Genomic DNA, 13780 nt, shown 5'->3' with positions numbered 1-13780 from the left:
GCAGTAATGGTTTGTCACTAGATGCTGAATTTAGATGCTGCTGAAGGCTAGAAAAGAGGAGAAATGGGAGTTGAAACACAAAGGAGAGTTTTCTTTCCCACCCTTTTCTTTCTTTCCATATTCTCTGTTTCCCCATCTCCATATTTGGGGATGTGTTGTGAGGAGGAAATGAAATGACAACAGTTCTGCTAGCATCTCAGTGAAATATTGAAGACTTTCTTATTTGGTGTATTATACATTGGCAGCTAAGCTATTTCTTTTATTCAAATAAAGTGAATGTAGTGCCTATGAAAGAAGCCAAATTAGCAGTGCTTGAAATAGAGCACTAATCCACAGAACAGTCAGAGGAAGGGCAGCAGCAGTGTCGTCTTACCCATTGTGGCCACCAATGTGTCTCAGCTCTGATCTGGAGTGACCACTTTCAGATAGCAGAGGAGAGTTCAGGCTGATGGTCTTTCCGTTTTGTATTGGTCTTTGCCAGTATTGTCTGTCAGGATCTCAAAGAACTGATCTGCCTGCAGATCACTCCCTGATAAAACAAACAGTTATTGGAAGAAACAACTGCAGGGAGTGCTGTTTAATTTGATCTTTACCAGCACTGCCCATTACCACCAGTGGAACTTGAGCTGGTTGAAAAATGGTGAATAAGTTCCACCAAAATTTTTTGAATTTTTCCAATTGATCAGTGAATACCCCCCAAAATGTTTGCTTTTAAAAACTGAACAAAAATTGGGAATTCAATCTTTGGGTATTTTACCCCTTTCCCTCCCACTTTTCAATGGCAAAATGAAAGGGGAAAAACAGGGTCGGGAGAAGAAGAAAAATGATAATGAAAAGAGAGTGAAGGTGGAAAAACCAAAACTAAAATAATGTTTTTATCAGAAAATGTAAAAACAATACAAACTTCCCATGGGAATTTTCATTTAAGAAAACATTTTTAATTGAAAAAGTTTTAAATGAAAAATTGTGACTAGCACTAACTGAAGTACCTCATGTCATGGCTGCTATATTCGCCAACACCAGAAACCGAACCACAAACCTCTAGTGCTAAAAGTACGAGTCTCTTAAGCTTAAAAGACAGGCCCATAAGTGGAGAGCTGTAATGGATCTATATCCTCTGTCAATTGGGCATGATGAGGAGGGGAAAGAGACACACAGTGCACACTGACCAGTGGGTCACACAAATACTTGCTTTACCTCATGTTTTTGACCTGACTCTCAGGCTCTTCGGAGAGCACTTGAAAGCTCTGGATTTTTAGTCCTGGCTGCAGACCCCACAGCTGTGTGCAGCTCTGAATAGGCTATTATCCAGATGAGCTGCAGAGAAAACAGATGGGTTTTTGAACTCCAATATTTGCTCATTTCATTTAATGTTAGGAATTGAGCCTGATTTTGAAATAATTGAAATGTATTTATTTATTTATTTAAGTTGCGGAGAAGCTGGATCTGGGTTGGGGCAGGTCAGCCAAGAGGAAAATCTCAGACATTTTAATTACTTTCTATAGACAGCCGTGCTTATGCAGCAACAAAGAACGAAGGAAGGATGAAGTGGAGGGGAATGGGAAATAACAGGAGCCGCTACTGAGCATGGCTCCCTCTAGTGTTGTTTCTTTTGATTAGCATGGGGAGCTGGTAGCACCGTTTATTCGTGTACTCAGCTGTGGATGGCACGAAGAGGACAAATAGACCCAGAGTTTTAAGAAGGGCAGAAGACAACAAAATAGGTGGAGGAGGACAGGGGAGAGCTCGTGTGCATGTGGGGGGTTGGAGCTGTGTAGAAGAGGCCTTTGGAGGCCTGGGATAGAGAGAGCTCTTGAGGAAAAAACTGTGGTTGTGAGAGAACTTGAGTGGAGGTTAGGGCTGCCAACTTTGTAATATTTAAAAACTGGACACTCCAGTAGGAGTACCAGAGCCTCACCTGCCCTGCCCCTTCCCCCTGAGGACCTGCCCCTGCCCTGCCCCTTCCCCCTTAGGCCCTGCCCCTGTTCACTCCTCTTTCCCCCTCCCATCGTCGCTCGCTGCTCTTCCCCTCTCTCTCCCACCTCTGCTCGGGTCGGGAGGGACTTTCTTGCAGAGCCAGGGCTGGGCGCTGCAGCCGCCCAACACAGTTAGGAGGTGGCCCCGGCTAAGTAGGGGCTGGCACAGGTGATGACTTGGGCCTCCCCCACCTGCAGTAACAGGATAGTGGGCGTCCAGTCAGTAGATCTGACCAGATACTATCAGGTTCCCTTTTTGAATGGACTTTCTGGTTGAAAACTGGGCACCCTAGTGGAGATAGACTAGAGGAGAGCTAAGAGGTCTTCAAAATGCCCAAATAGCATATCTTTATCTTATGAAAAAGCTGATACCAGCTAGCATTTGTGATAAGGGCAGGTCTAAGTGTAAGGAAGAACATTTTCAATGGTATTATCAAGGGTGTATAACTTGGCTAAGATTGGAAGAAGATGCTGGAAAGGGGGTGGGGAGATGATAGAGCGCACGCTCAATGAAGGAGAAAAAGAGAGAGCTACAGATCTTTGCTGAAGAGTCCAAGACCTTGTGAGAACCAATGTGAGAAACTGGTCTGAACTGACTTTTTTTTTTACACTCACTTATTGTTTTCATTCTACAAAATGTAGGAAGATCTAGTTAATGTCACTCTTATGCCTCTCACTGGAGGAAGTTGGGTGTATTGTACAGTGGTAGACTATCAACTGCAACAGCTTTATGTTGGCAAAACTGGAGAAATGCCTTAAAGCCTTACAGCAAAAGGAGGTTAATTATTTACCTGACAAAAGATCAGCTTTGACAGAATAGGCCAAACCCATCCTTCTGTTGAGTGAAATGGGTTTATACCAGCAATGAATTTGGCCCAGTATATTTGGGAGAATGAACCATACCTTCATCCCTGGTGAAAACGTAGCACCCGATAGCTCCTCCAGTGCTGGCCAATGTCTCTGCTTAAGTCCTGGTATATGGCCACTGTTGTGTCTTTTGCTCTTTATACACCAAAAACAAAGTGGAGAAACCACGTGGGTACAGCTAGGTCCCAAATAACCATGTTCATTAAATATATACAAACATGCAAGGCCTAGCTACAGATGTATCGCCCTCTGACTGGCTTCTGGCTTCTTCTAAAAATACAGAACCCAGTGAGAGCCACTAGAAGGCTCACAAACTATTTAAAGGAACACTGTTCCATTCCTACACAGTAAAGCTACTATGATCCTAACACACAAGAATTTTGGGCCTAATTTTGATCTTGTTTATATCCCGGAGGTGTAAGACTGGTGCAGTTGACAGGAGAATCAGGCCCTCTGTGTCCTTACATAAGGATAATAGGGAAAAGTCAAGTCAGGCCATGGCAGTTTGTGTCCTGTGGTGCTCTGTGGATACCATTGCATTAATCCACTTGGCATAATAGGCTAATCAAAAAAAGGTTAAGACTCGGCATGCCAGGTTTGCTTGTTTTTATCTTGAATCTGTAAGGGTTTGACTGATTATAATGCTGTTTAATAGTTGCTGAAATCTCTCTTTCAGAGCTACCTGAACTGATGAGGCTTTTAATTGTTCAGAAAATGAGAGTGAGCATTTAGCTGTTGGTACATCTGTGCTTGAATTCTGTATCATTAACATGTTGCTCTTAAATGTTATCTGCACATATTGTATCAGGCTAAATTCTGCTTTTGGACATTCTGACTTTAAAGGGTTGCACAGGTGTAATTGAAAGCAGACATTTTCTGACATTACAGGTTAAATTCTACAGGGGAGGTACAAAAAAGTGTGCTAGTTAGTCACACTCAAGCGTGTAAATACTTGACATTTTATGGTGCAGAAGGTGAAAAATAACAGAGGAGTAAGAGGGTTGGTCAAAATGACTAATATGCAAATAGGAGAGGAGAGGTTATGGCCTATATGTTTCTACTTGATTCTTTGTCATGTACATCAAACCTGCAAACAAAATAAAAATGAAAGTGGAAAGTGAAAAATGATGGGTTAAACTTTCAGAGATCTAGGTGTGTTGGGACAATGATACACATGTGTGCATGACATGCCTATTTTCAAAAACCCTGTCAGTACTCCAAAACAAGTTGAAAAGTCAGAATGAACTAGAATGTCCAAGATCTGGCCTTGCATATATTTTGGGGGCATGCACATGTATTCAACCTTGCCTGGGCCAGCTGTGGGGACTGAACCTGAGACCTTCAGTGCTTAAAAGCCTGAGGTGTGTCTCTCTGAACCAAATGAATAAGTCTATTGGAGGGAAGCAATAGTGGACTCACCAACTTATGTGGACTAGCCACTGGAGTGGGGATAGAGATCCACATTCTCCTAATATGGGTTACATGGTGATAATTAAAAGGGTGTCAGTGCCAGGTTGCTTTGCTGACTGCTGTCTCTGTGCCTCCTTGACTTTTCCTGCCCTGAGCTCAGCAGGCCTTAAACTGAGGGAGGCAGCATCCACTGGGATGTTCTGTCAATCCTGGGTGAGATACAATTCAGTTCAAGAAAGTAATTTCACCATAAAACTGTGCTTAAAAAACATCAGCTCCTGCAAAATAAATAAATAAAATAAGTAGGAGAAAGGTCATTAGACAATGGCACCTTTTTCAATAGTCAACACTTCTAGCTCTAAACCACTGAGCTGTTGTGCTTACTTCTCTCCCCGGCTGTGGGACAGAGCGGTTGGGCAGAATGGTTTGGGCTGAGGAAATTGCTGTCCCGGACCTGCTTCCCCCTCGCCTTGGTTGTCTTCGTGCCCATCTCAGATCCCGGATGGAACATCTTTCCCAGCTATTTGCAGGGTGCTTTGGTTAAACAGAATATTTTTGGTTAACAAAAATAATAAACAAAACCCAAAGTTTTAAACTGTGGGGAAAAAACCCTACTTTTCTACCTATAGCGCCAGACCCCAAACACATTATAGTCTATCCATTGAACCCAGTGGGCTCTGGGTCAGCCTTTACTTAGTTTTCATTCACATGGTGTCTTCTGGCTGAAAGCTCTATGAAACTATTAGATCATCTCATCTGACCTCCTGTACTTCACAGACTATTACATTTCACCCAGATACCCCTATATCTAGGGCCCTACCAAATCACGGTCCATTTTGGTCAGTTTCATGGTCATAGGATTTTAAAAATTGTAAATTTCATGATTTCAGCTATTTAAATCGGGAAGCGGTGACCAGCATGTCCCTGTGGCCTGTGCCACTTCCCGCAGTTCCCATTGGCCAGGAACGGCAAACCGCGGCCACTGGGAGCTGCGGGAGGCCATGCCTGCAGACGGTCAATGTAAACACGGTCCCACGGCCTGCCAGCAGATTACCCTGACGGGCTTCTTGCGGCCCGCAGGTTGCCCACCACTGCTTTAGGCTTTCTTTGTACATAAACAGTCTCAAATCCCTTTTCCCTTTGTGCATGTCACCTTTAAAATAGAACTGGCCACGACATGGTGACAATTTTGGTGTAAATATTTAATCAGGCAAGAGCAACAGCAATTAGCATAATAAAAATAATAATGTTCATGCTCATTAGCATATATTAGTGTGACATCCCGGATGTGGCCAGGCAGCTCTGTACATGTATCCTCCTGAGTGGCTTTTCATGAGACCATGGAAAGGAATGGGCAATGAGAGCTGCTACATATGTTCGCCAAGGCAATAGGTGCAATGTAAATAGGTAAATACATTTAAAAAAAAATATCGCTTGAGCTAAAATATGCCTTTTTTCTTCCTCCTTCCTCCCAGAGTGAGCAAATGGAAATCAGAGCCTGTCTGTAACATTAGTGTCATCCTCGTTTCAGAGCTCCTACCTTCTGTTTGTACGTTTTACCCATTGCATTGTTACAGCATTGCCTGTGTTGGACACTGCATCAGTTCCATTTCATTCACACCTATCTCATTCCACTTCATCTTCTTTTACATTGAGTACTAGACCTCTCTTCTCAGTGGCCTCCACAGTTCCCAGCTCTCCAGGTTCCAGTCGGAGCACAATGCTGCTTTCTGCTTCTTTATACATAAAAATGAGTGCCTATATCCGCCAGCAACTTCAGTGATTCCCCATCATTTGAGGATCTCATTCAAAACTGCCCACCAGGGGCTCACTTTTACGCTTGCTTCTCTCTCCTCCTCTCCCTGTTTCCTCTTCTTATCCAGTCCTTTCTCTATCCCTCCATGCCATTCCCACCACATAGAGTGTACCCCTTTGCAGCCACTGTCAGCTTGAACAATTTCACTTGCAATTCCTACCTCTTCTACTCCATTTCATCCTAAAATCTTAGATGAAAACACATCTTTTTTCCCCTAGACTTTTTTTGCATATAAATTATACTTTGTTCTTCATATATCATATAGTCTCTCTGCTTCTGCTATTTAGTATTTAACTGTACATTATCATAAATGATACATTTGAACAGATTCTTGGGGTGCATGTTTGCATGAAGGATGCCATACAAAATAAAATTGCATTGTATGGAAAAACATTTATTAAGTGAGATTTAATAGATTTCACCATGCTGCCTGAGTGCTCATTATCCATGTCTTCCAAATATGCCAACAATGGCCATGTGCATAGAAAATCATCTATAAAACTCTCTATATCACAATTTACCAGCAATGTTAAATTAGGGGGCTTAATGGATTCCAAAACAGAAATTCCTAGTGTGGTTGTACTAACTGCAAGTTGCATTAAAAGGGCTATTTTCCTCTACTGGGATTTCAGTAAAGAGACAATGTTTATTTTTTCAGTGGAAAATTGATTGTAACTAAGAGGATACTTGGCTTGAAAGTGGGGAATTATCATATCATATGATTAAATGAAAGCTTACCTTGTTATAAGGTAACTAGACATATCCCAATAGAATTGAGACAATGTTTGATTAAGCCAGATTTTCCTACTTTATATTCAAGGAACAAATTAAAGAATAATTGAGATCCTTTTCAGATCTTTTATAAGCTGAATATATAAAGCTGCAGCTCCAGGTGGCAAAGCAATTAGCTGATGAATAAAATCAACCACACTGTCATTCGTCAGATGTTTAAATTCTATAAACCAGATAAATTAATGTGTTCCTTAAGCCAAATAAACGGTCATGCTCTTCATGTTACCACAGAAATCCCCTGGGGATGAGGTTTGGAGCATGTTGATAAAAGCCTCGGAACTATTTAATCAGAAAGGTCATAATTAAGTTGCCCATTTGATTCTGCTAAAACAAATGTTCCCTTTTATTAAAAGATGGCTATAATATTGTTTTGTGCTTTATAAACTCAAGATAGGAATTTAAATCAAAACTGACATGTTGGTTAAATGCTTATTGCTGTATTTCAGGATTTGGGGCCAAATTCTACTTTAGGGGCTGCACTGTAATTATGAGGCATAGCTCTGAGTAGGGGTGGCATGGAACTGTTTTGATTCAAGGATTGCTGCAGTCCCAATCCTTCTCCTAACTCCCTTGGGTACAAGGAGGTAGGGTGTGCAGTGAGTCTCACTGATAACTAGTACACAGGATAGTTTAACATTTTGGGGGTATAGTACCTCTTAAAAATTTTTCTTCATATTCCTTGTATATTTATTAGATGTTTTAGGAAACTTGCAAGTCCTTTGCTATGGAGACTACAATACGCCATGGGCTGGTCTTCACTATGGGGAGATTGATGCTGCTGCAATCGATGCAGCAGGGATTGATTTAGCAGGTCTAGTGAAGACACACTAAATCAATGGCGGAGCGCTCTCCAGTCGACCCTGGTACTCCAGCTCTCCGAGAAGAGTAAGGGAAGTTGACCGGAGAGCGTCTCCCGTCGATACAGTGCAGTGAAGACACCGGGGTAAGTGGACCTAAGCTACATCGACTCCAGCTACATTATTCACGTAGCTGGAGTAGTGTAACTTAGACCGACTTACCTTGATAGTGAAGACAAGCCCCATGTGTAGGCACCAACCGACCTTTACAATGTCTTACAGGCCTGCCCTATGCACCTGATAAGTTCCACAGTAGTAAGCAAGGAGCTTTACAAAGTCCACCGAGTAATAACTGCATTCAAGAACTTACAGTGGGTCCTGGAATTTTTTTAATCACTCAGCAATCCAGGTTCTTGCAAGTAACTGCACTAGCTGTTTATTCTTAGAAGATACTGAGATACTGCAATCTCTACAGAGTGACAAATGTGGACTAATTTTTTTATGGTGCATATTGTACAAAGTCTGTAGAGATGCCTGCAAGAGCTTGTAAATTCCACACACTGAATAATTTCCATTCAAGGTACTTCCTAGATCCACTGACTGGAATGTCTAAATTCAGTGATAGGATTGACAGGGGTAATTACAATCACTAAGACTGTTGGGGAGCAAGGAGGAGCCCCACATAAAAGTCCTTCTTGCAGAAAACTTCTTAAGTAAAGGACACTTGAGTAGGCCACTTTCTTCCCTATGGGTGTTTGTGAAAGATTCCTACCAAAAGCTTTCCATGCAGAATGTTTTCTATGCAGTGGGCTTTTGTGTGGAAAGCTTTGCATGGAGTAGAAGTCCTTCTATAGAACCACCTTCTAGAAATGTAGTAAGTTTTGGGCTTGGCCACTTCCTTGGTAGCATCCTCCCCTTCACCTGGGCTCCAGACAGCTAAAAGTCAGAGGTAGTGGGTTGTCTGAGTTGGGGGTGGCACATGTCACCCCACTGCCTCTTCACAGACCAGAGCCGAAAGATGATACAGCCACAGGCTGTTTAGCTGCTTGATGTTTATGGGGAGAGGATGAGAGTTGAGAGGACCCTGACAGCACAGCTCCACTGGAGTGTTCTTTATATCCTCTAATGCAAGAAAAGGAGATTCTGTTATGTAATAAGAAATCTATGCACGGGGCAGCCTTACATTTCTTTGATGTGGGTACAGGTGGGATCTCCCACCGGGAAGTGGAGGGTGGGCCGGAGTGAAGATGTATAAAACATCAAAACTTGAAATTTCCTCACTGTCAGGCATTTAATTGTTTTTTAACTAGAAACGTCCAGTAGCTATTTCAAAGCAAAAGACTGTGTCAACTTTAACTGTATCTTAATGAAGTCTTTTTTGTTTGTGAATGTAAAATACTTTGGGTGGTGGCTCACAGTGACCAAGTGAAAGGTGTCCAAGATGGGGTATAAAGGCTTTATTGCCCATTGGAGGTAATTTATTTCTATATCCATGGGTCAATAGTTTTACCTATACACTAAAAGTGACATTCTGTGGTCTGTATGGCCCCAGTCCAGCAGTGCACTTAGGCACGCGCATAGTCCTTTTGAAGTGAATGGGTTACACATGTGCTTAAGTCAATGGACTACACATGTGCCAAAGTGTTTTGCTGGAGATATTTGACTAAATATTTATAGCATTAACATTAATATTATTCTCATAGCACCTACAGGTACCAGCAAAAATCTGGGCCCCATTGTGCTAGGCACCATACATAGGGAAACAGGACTAGCTCCAAAAACTTGTAGTCCAAATAGATGAGACAGACAAAGGGTTGGGAAGGAAAACTGATATGTGAAGTGACTCACTTAAGGTCTCCCAGCAGGCAGAGCTGGGAATACAATGCAGATCTCCTGACTCCCAGCCCAGGTAGGATGGCCACTCAGACATTCCCAGAATATCAGACATTTCAATACCACCGTATGAAGTCATGCTGCATGGAGAATGCCATTTTGAAGAGCACACCATTCCATCTGTGCTGGCGTGACCTAGCATGCATGGTGCATGTGAGGTCATGCTAGCAAAGGTGGAGTGGCGTGCTCTAGCTCAGTGGTTTGAGCATTGACCTACTCAACCCAGGGTTGTACGTTCAATCCTTGAGGGGGCCACTTAGGGATCTGGGGCAAAAATCTGTCTGGGGATTGGTCCTGCTTTGAGCAGGGGGTTGGACTAGATGACCTCCTGAGGTCCCTTCCAACCCTGATATTCTATGATTCTCTGTCCCTCATCTGATACTTGACAAACCACATCTGGTTTTGTCTCACTTCGTGATGAGGGACCAACCAGCCAAAAAGAGGACAGTCCAGTTTAAAACCAGATAAATGACCTGCCGAAGTCCAGGGCTCAGTGCGCTGGACCACAGTGTATCCTCGCCAAAAAGGCTTCACAGATTTTGGGCCAAATTCTGCTCTCATTTAGATTTATGAAACTTCATTGCAGTTACTCTGGATTTACACTGGCATGTAGGTGAGAGCAGAATTGATCCTTTTGTCTCCATTCTGCTGAGCATAACGGCAACCCATGTCCCTGTTGCTGATATTTGTAAAAAATGTGAATAGTGACATGAATTGCTGGCTGCCCTTAGCCAGACTGGCCAAATTCTGTGATTTCTTGACTCTGACATTCAGTGTAAGCTAAACTTTTATTAATGAGTAGCTGTTACTTGAGTTGCAAGTATTTTTGTTGAAGTTGAATGCGCAAGATGCTATTGATTTAGCTGCAGGTTTAAATTAATTTTTTTTATCGAACTTTGTGATAATTGTACATAACTGCAAGCAGTTCAGGGTGAAGTAGTCATTATCTCCGTGATAGTAGTCAAAATGAACAGCAAACCTGTATTTAAGCTTGATGGGAATGTTAAAACTTTTGGCAGAATGTAAAATAATCATCTCTCACAGGATACTGCTCTAATTGAATTCAAGATAAAAGAACAACAAAAGTTTTCCTTCAATCACAGGAGAAGTTTATAGAAAATTGCCTCTGATAATTTGATATTTTTTAAAAATAGCAGTGTTTGACAGGCCATAGTGCAGACCCGAGGTGGCTGGGTGTCCATCATATCCCATAAACCTTAGGCCATGCCCCTTGTGGATGTTGTACTGAAACTGATGTTGTTGCTCTTCCCTCATACTCTCGACATTTTAATAGCAATTTTAACTCATCTGCATTACAGAATGAGCCAGATTTTCAAAACAGCTTAGCTCCTTACATGGGTCCTGATTCAGCAAAGCATTTAAAGACATGCCTAACTTTAAGCTTGTGAGTCATTAATTTAAATGCATTGGGAGGATGATCATGCTTAAAGATAAGCCCATGATTTGCTTTGACAGGTTATCTAAATGGGAGCTGCACTCTTTTGAAAATTTGGCCCCACTTGTAGTTGCTGGGCCTTTTTGAAAATGTGGTCCTGTATATATGTGTGTATATATAATATATATATATATATATATATATATATTCATTTGTGAGTGTAAAGGCCAGGTTTTAAAAGGTATGTAGGGTGCCTAACTCCCATTGAAATACCTTTAAAAACTGGCCGTAACTGTCAGAATTTATAATAGAAATTCTGCATGCTTGCAGTATGAGTTTACTGTGCTATGAAAACCTTAACTTTCATTTCCTGACATGTATGCCTACATTTTCCACTTCAACATTGCATTAATGAAGATTTTAATATTTAATATCTTGCTTTTTGAAAAAAAGGGATAAAAATAGAGACCCCCATTTCCCCATTTCCCCCCTTCTATGGCATTTGGGAGCTGTGAAGATGTTTTATGTGACTCCATAAAATTTAACCACTCAGGGTGGACAAAATTCTAGTTATGAGGCTACTGTTTTTGCTCAACTCCTTAGTGATGTAGGAAATTATATAGCTTAATGTCTAGTAACATTTAAGGATGTGCATGCTAGAATAATTTCTTTGTAACTTATCATTTAATTCCTTCACTTTTCACACTCATAGTCTTATTTAGCTAGAGCTACATGTGAAGTTTCATGTGGGTTCACACATTTTGAGTTACCCATATGCCAAAAGTCTCTTATTTTTAAGTGGAAGAGAATTTCTCCCCCATTGGATAACTAAAAATAGTTGAAGGGATTTTCCTCAAACTTTCCAAAAATGTGTCTTCGGGCTGAGAGCAAGCAAGGCCAAATTGAGCCCAACAAGATAATTTTTTCAGGAAGTCTTAAACTCCTGAAAACCCGTTTAATTAACAGAAGTGACGCTTCTCCATTCTTACCTATCAAAGATCCTTGCCACAAATTCGATGTAAAATAATACTCCAAGAAAAATAGGTCTAATATTACCAAACTCATTTTATGTTAATATATATGTACATCTTACCTAGCAGAGTGTAGATAATATACGTGTGTGCATTTACAGCAAACGGGAAGGCAAAATAATGTCATGGGGCAACAGCTGCATAACTCATGAGTAGCAGAGCAAAGCAGAACCACATGTGGTCTTCTTTAATGAGAGAAAACACAGAAAATGGTTTATAGTCATCCTCCCTGTATGTTGTGTGCTATTATTGTATATACCATACTCTTCTTTTATTATAACCTTAGTAAAATGTGCTAGAGTATGCCACAGTAATGTCCCAAATGACTGCAGCAATCCTAGAGTGAACTACAATTGTTTGGATCAATCTCATGGAGGACTGCTCTTGTGATAATGACCTTAACACAACTGCTTTAAATTTTCATATGCTGTATTTTTACTGAGAACAATAGGCTGTGTCCAAAGGTGGGTTAAAACAGTGTAGCTCCATCGGAACTATGCCAATTTAAACCAGCTGAGGAGTTGAACCAATGGGCCGCATTGTACCATGAGTTTTTAAGCTGAAGTTCCCACTGAAATCAATGATAAATTGTGCCTAATAATCAATGGCGCAGTAGGTCCCAGTGTTTTTTATTTTTTATTTCTTCTCAGCAGATTATTTACCCTGGACGTATGAACAGGTAGGAATTTTTCTGAAGCATTCCATGTAGTATTTTCTGGGGAATCCTAATTATTCTTTCTTTAGACAACTGAATTCATTCAATTTCAGAGGTTAAATAAATTTGAATTAACTACATATATATCAGTTAAATGTGTATAAGGTGGACAAGTGGAACAATGTCCATTAAAGATAGTAGGGAGACAAGGTGGGTGAAGTAATATCTTTTATTGGACCAAAACTTCTGTTATGGTATTAATATATTATATTATAATATAACTAATTAGTATAATACTATATATTATATAATAATAGAGATATTAATTATATTAATATATTACAGAAGTTGGTCCAATAAAAGATATTACCTCACCCACCTTGTCTCTCTAATATCCTGGGATCGACATGGCTACAACTACATGGTATACAGATAAGGACAATGTCAGATATAACTTTGAAATTCCTGATTTTTGTTGGTTTGTGTCAGAACTTTTACATTACTGAAAAGGTGCTATTTTCTGGACTGAAAAGAGTTTGGGGGAAAGTTTTTGTAATTCTCAGCTGCAGGTTCTGCTCTCCTTAAAGCAGGTACAGATCTGGAGTAAACATATTACTACAGCACTGTGATGGGAGCAGAATTGGACTCTCTGATTTTGTGCCCATAAAAATGTATGTGCAAGTGAAAATGTGAGCAAAACTGTTCTGAGAGGAAAAATGAGGGATTTGCACCCCCATCACTCACCTACAGTATCTGATTTGCATGCACAAATGCCTGGCAAGAGAGACCAACTTCTGTGGGTGCAAATACTTGTGCTTGCGTTTTCATAGTCATACTATCGAAGGCCATTGTGGATAGCACCTGAAAATGTGACCTTTATTAGTTTGTTCACTTGATAGCTATTCAGTTCACTCCTGTTGCAGCATCTGTTTGAGCTGCGTTATGTACACATTTGCATACAGGTAGCACATTGTTAAACATCTATGGCCTGATTGCAATGGGCTCTTATATGAAGAGAGTGCAGGGGTACTCCTCCGTCTGTGTACCCATTAGCAGCAGTACACTGCACCTTGGAGAGGAAAATGTTGCCTGCTCACTCCTATACACTGGGCTGCTGAGGAAGGGAAGGTACCTGCCATCCCTCCCT

This window comes from Emys orbicularis, chromosome 3 (assembly GCF_028017835.1).
Source record: "Emys orbicularis isolate rEmyOrb1 chromosome 3, rEmyOrb1.hap1, whole genome shotgun sequence".
NCBI lineage: Eukaryota > Metazoa > Chordata > Testudines > Emydidae > Emys > Emys orbicularis.
Note: the sequence above shows the minus strand (reverse complement) of the source record.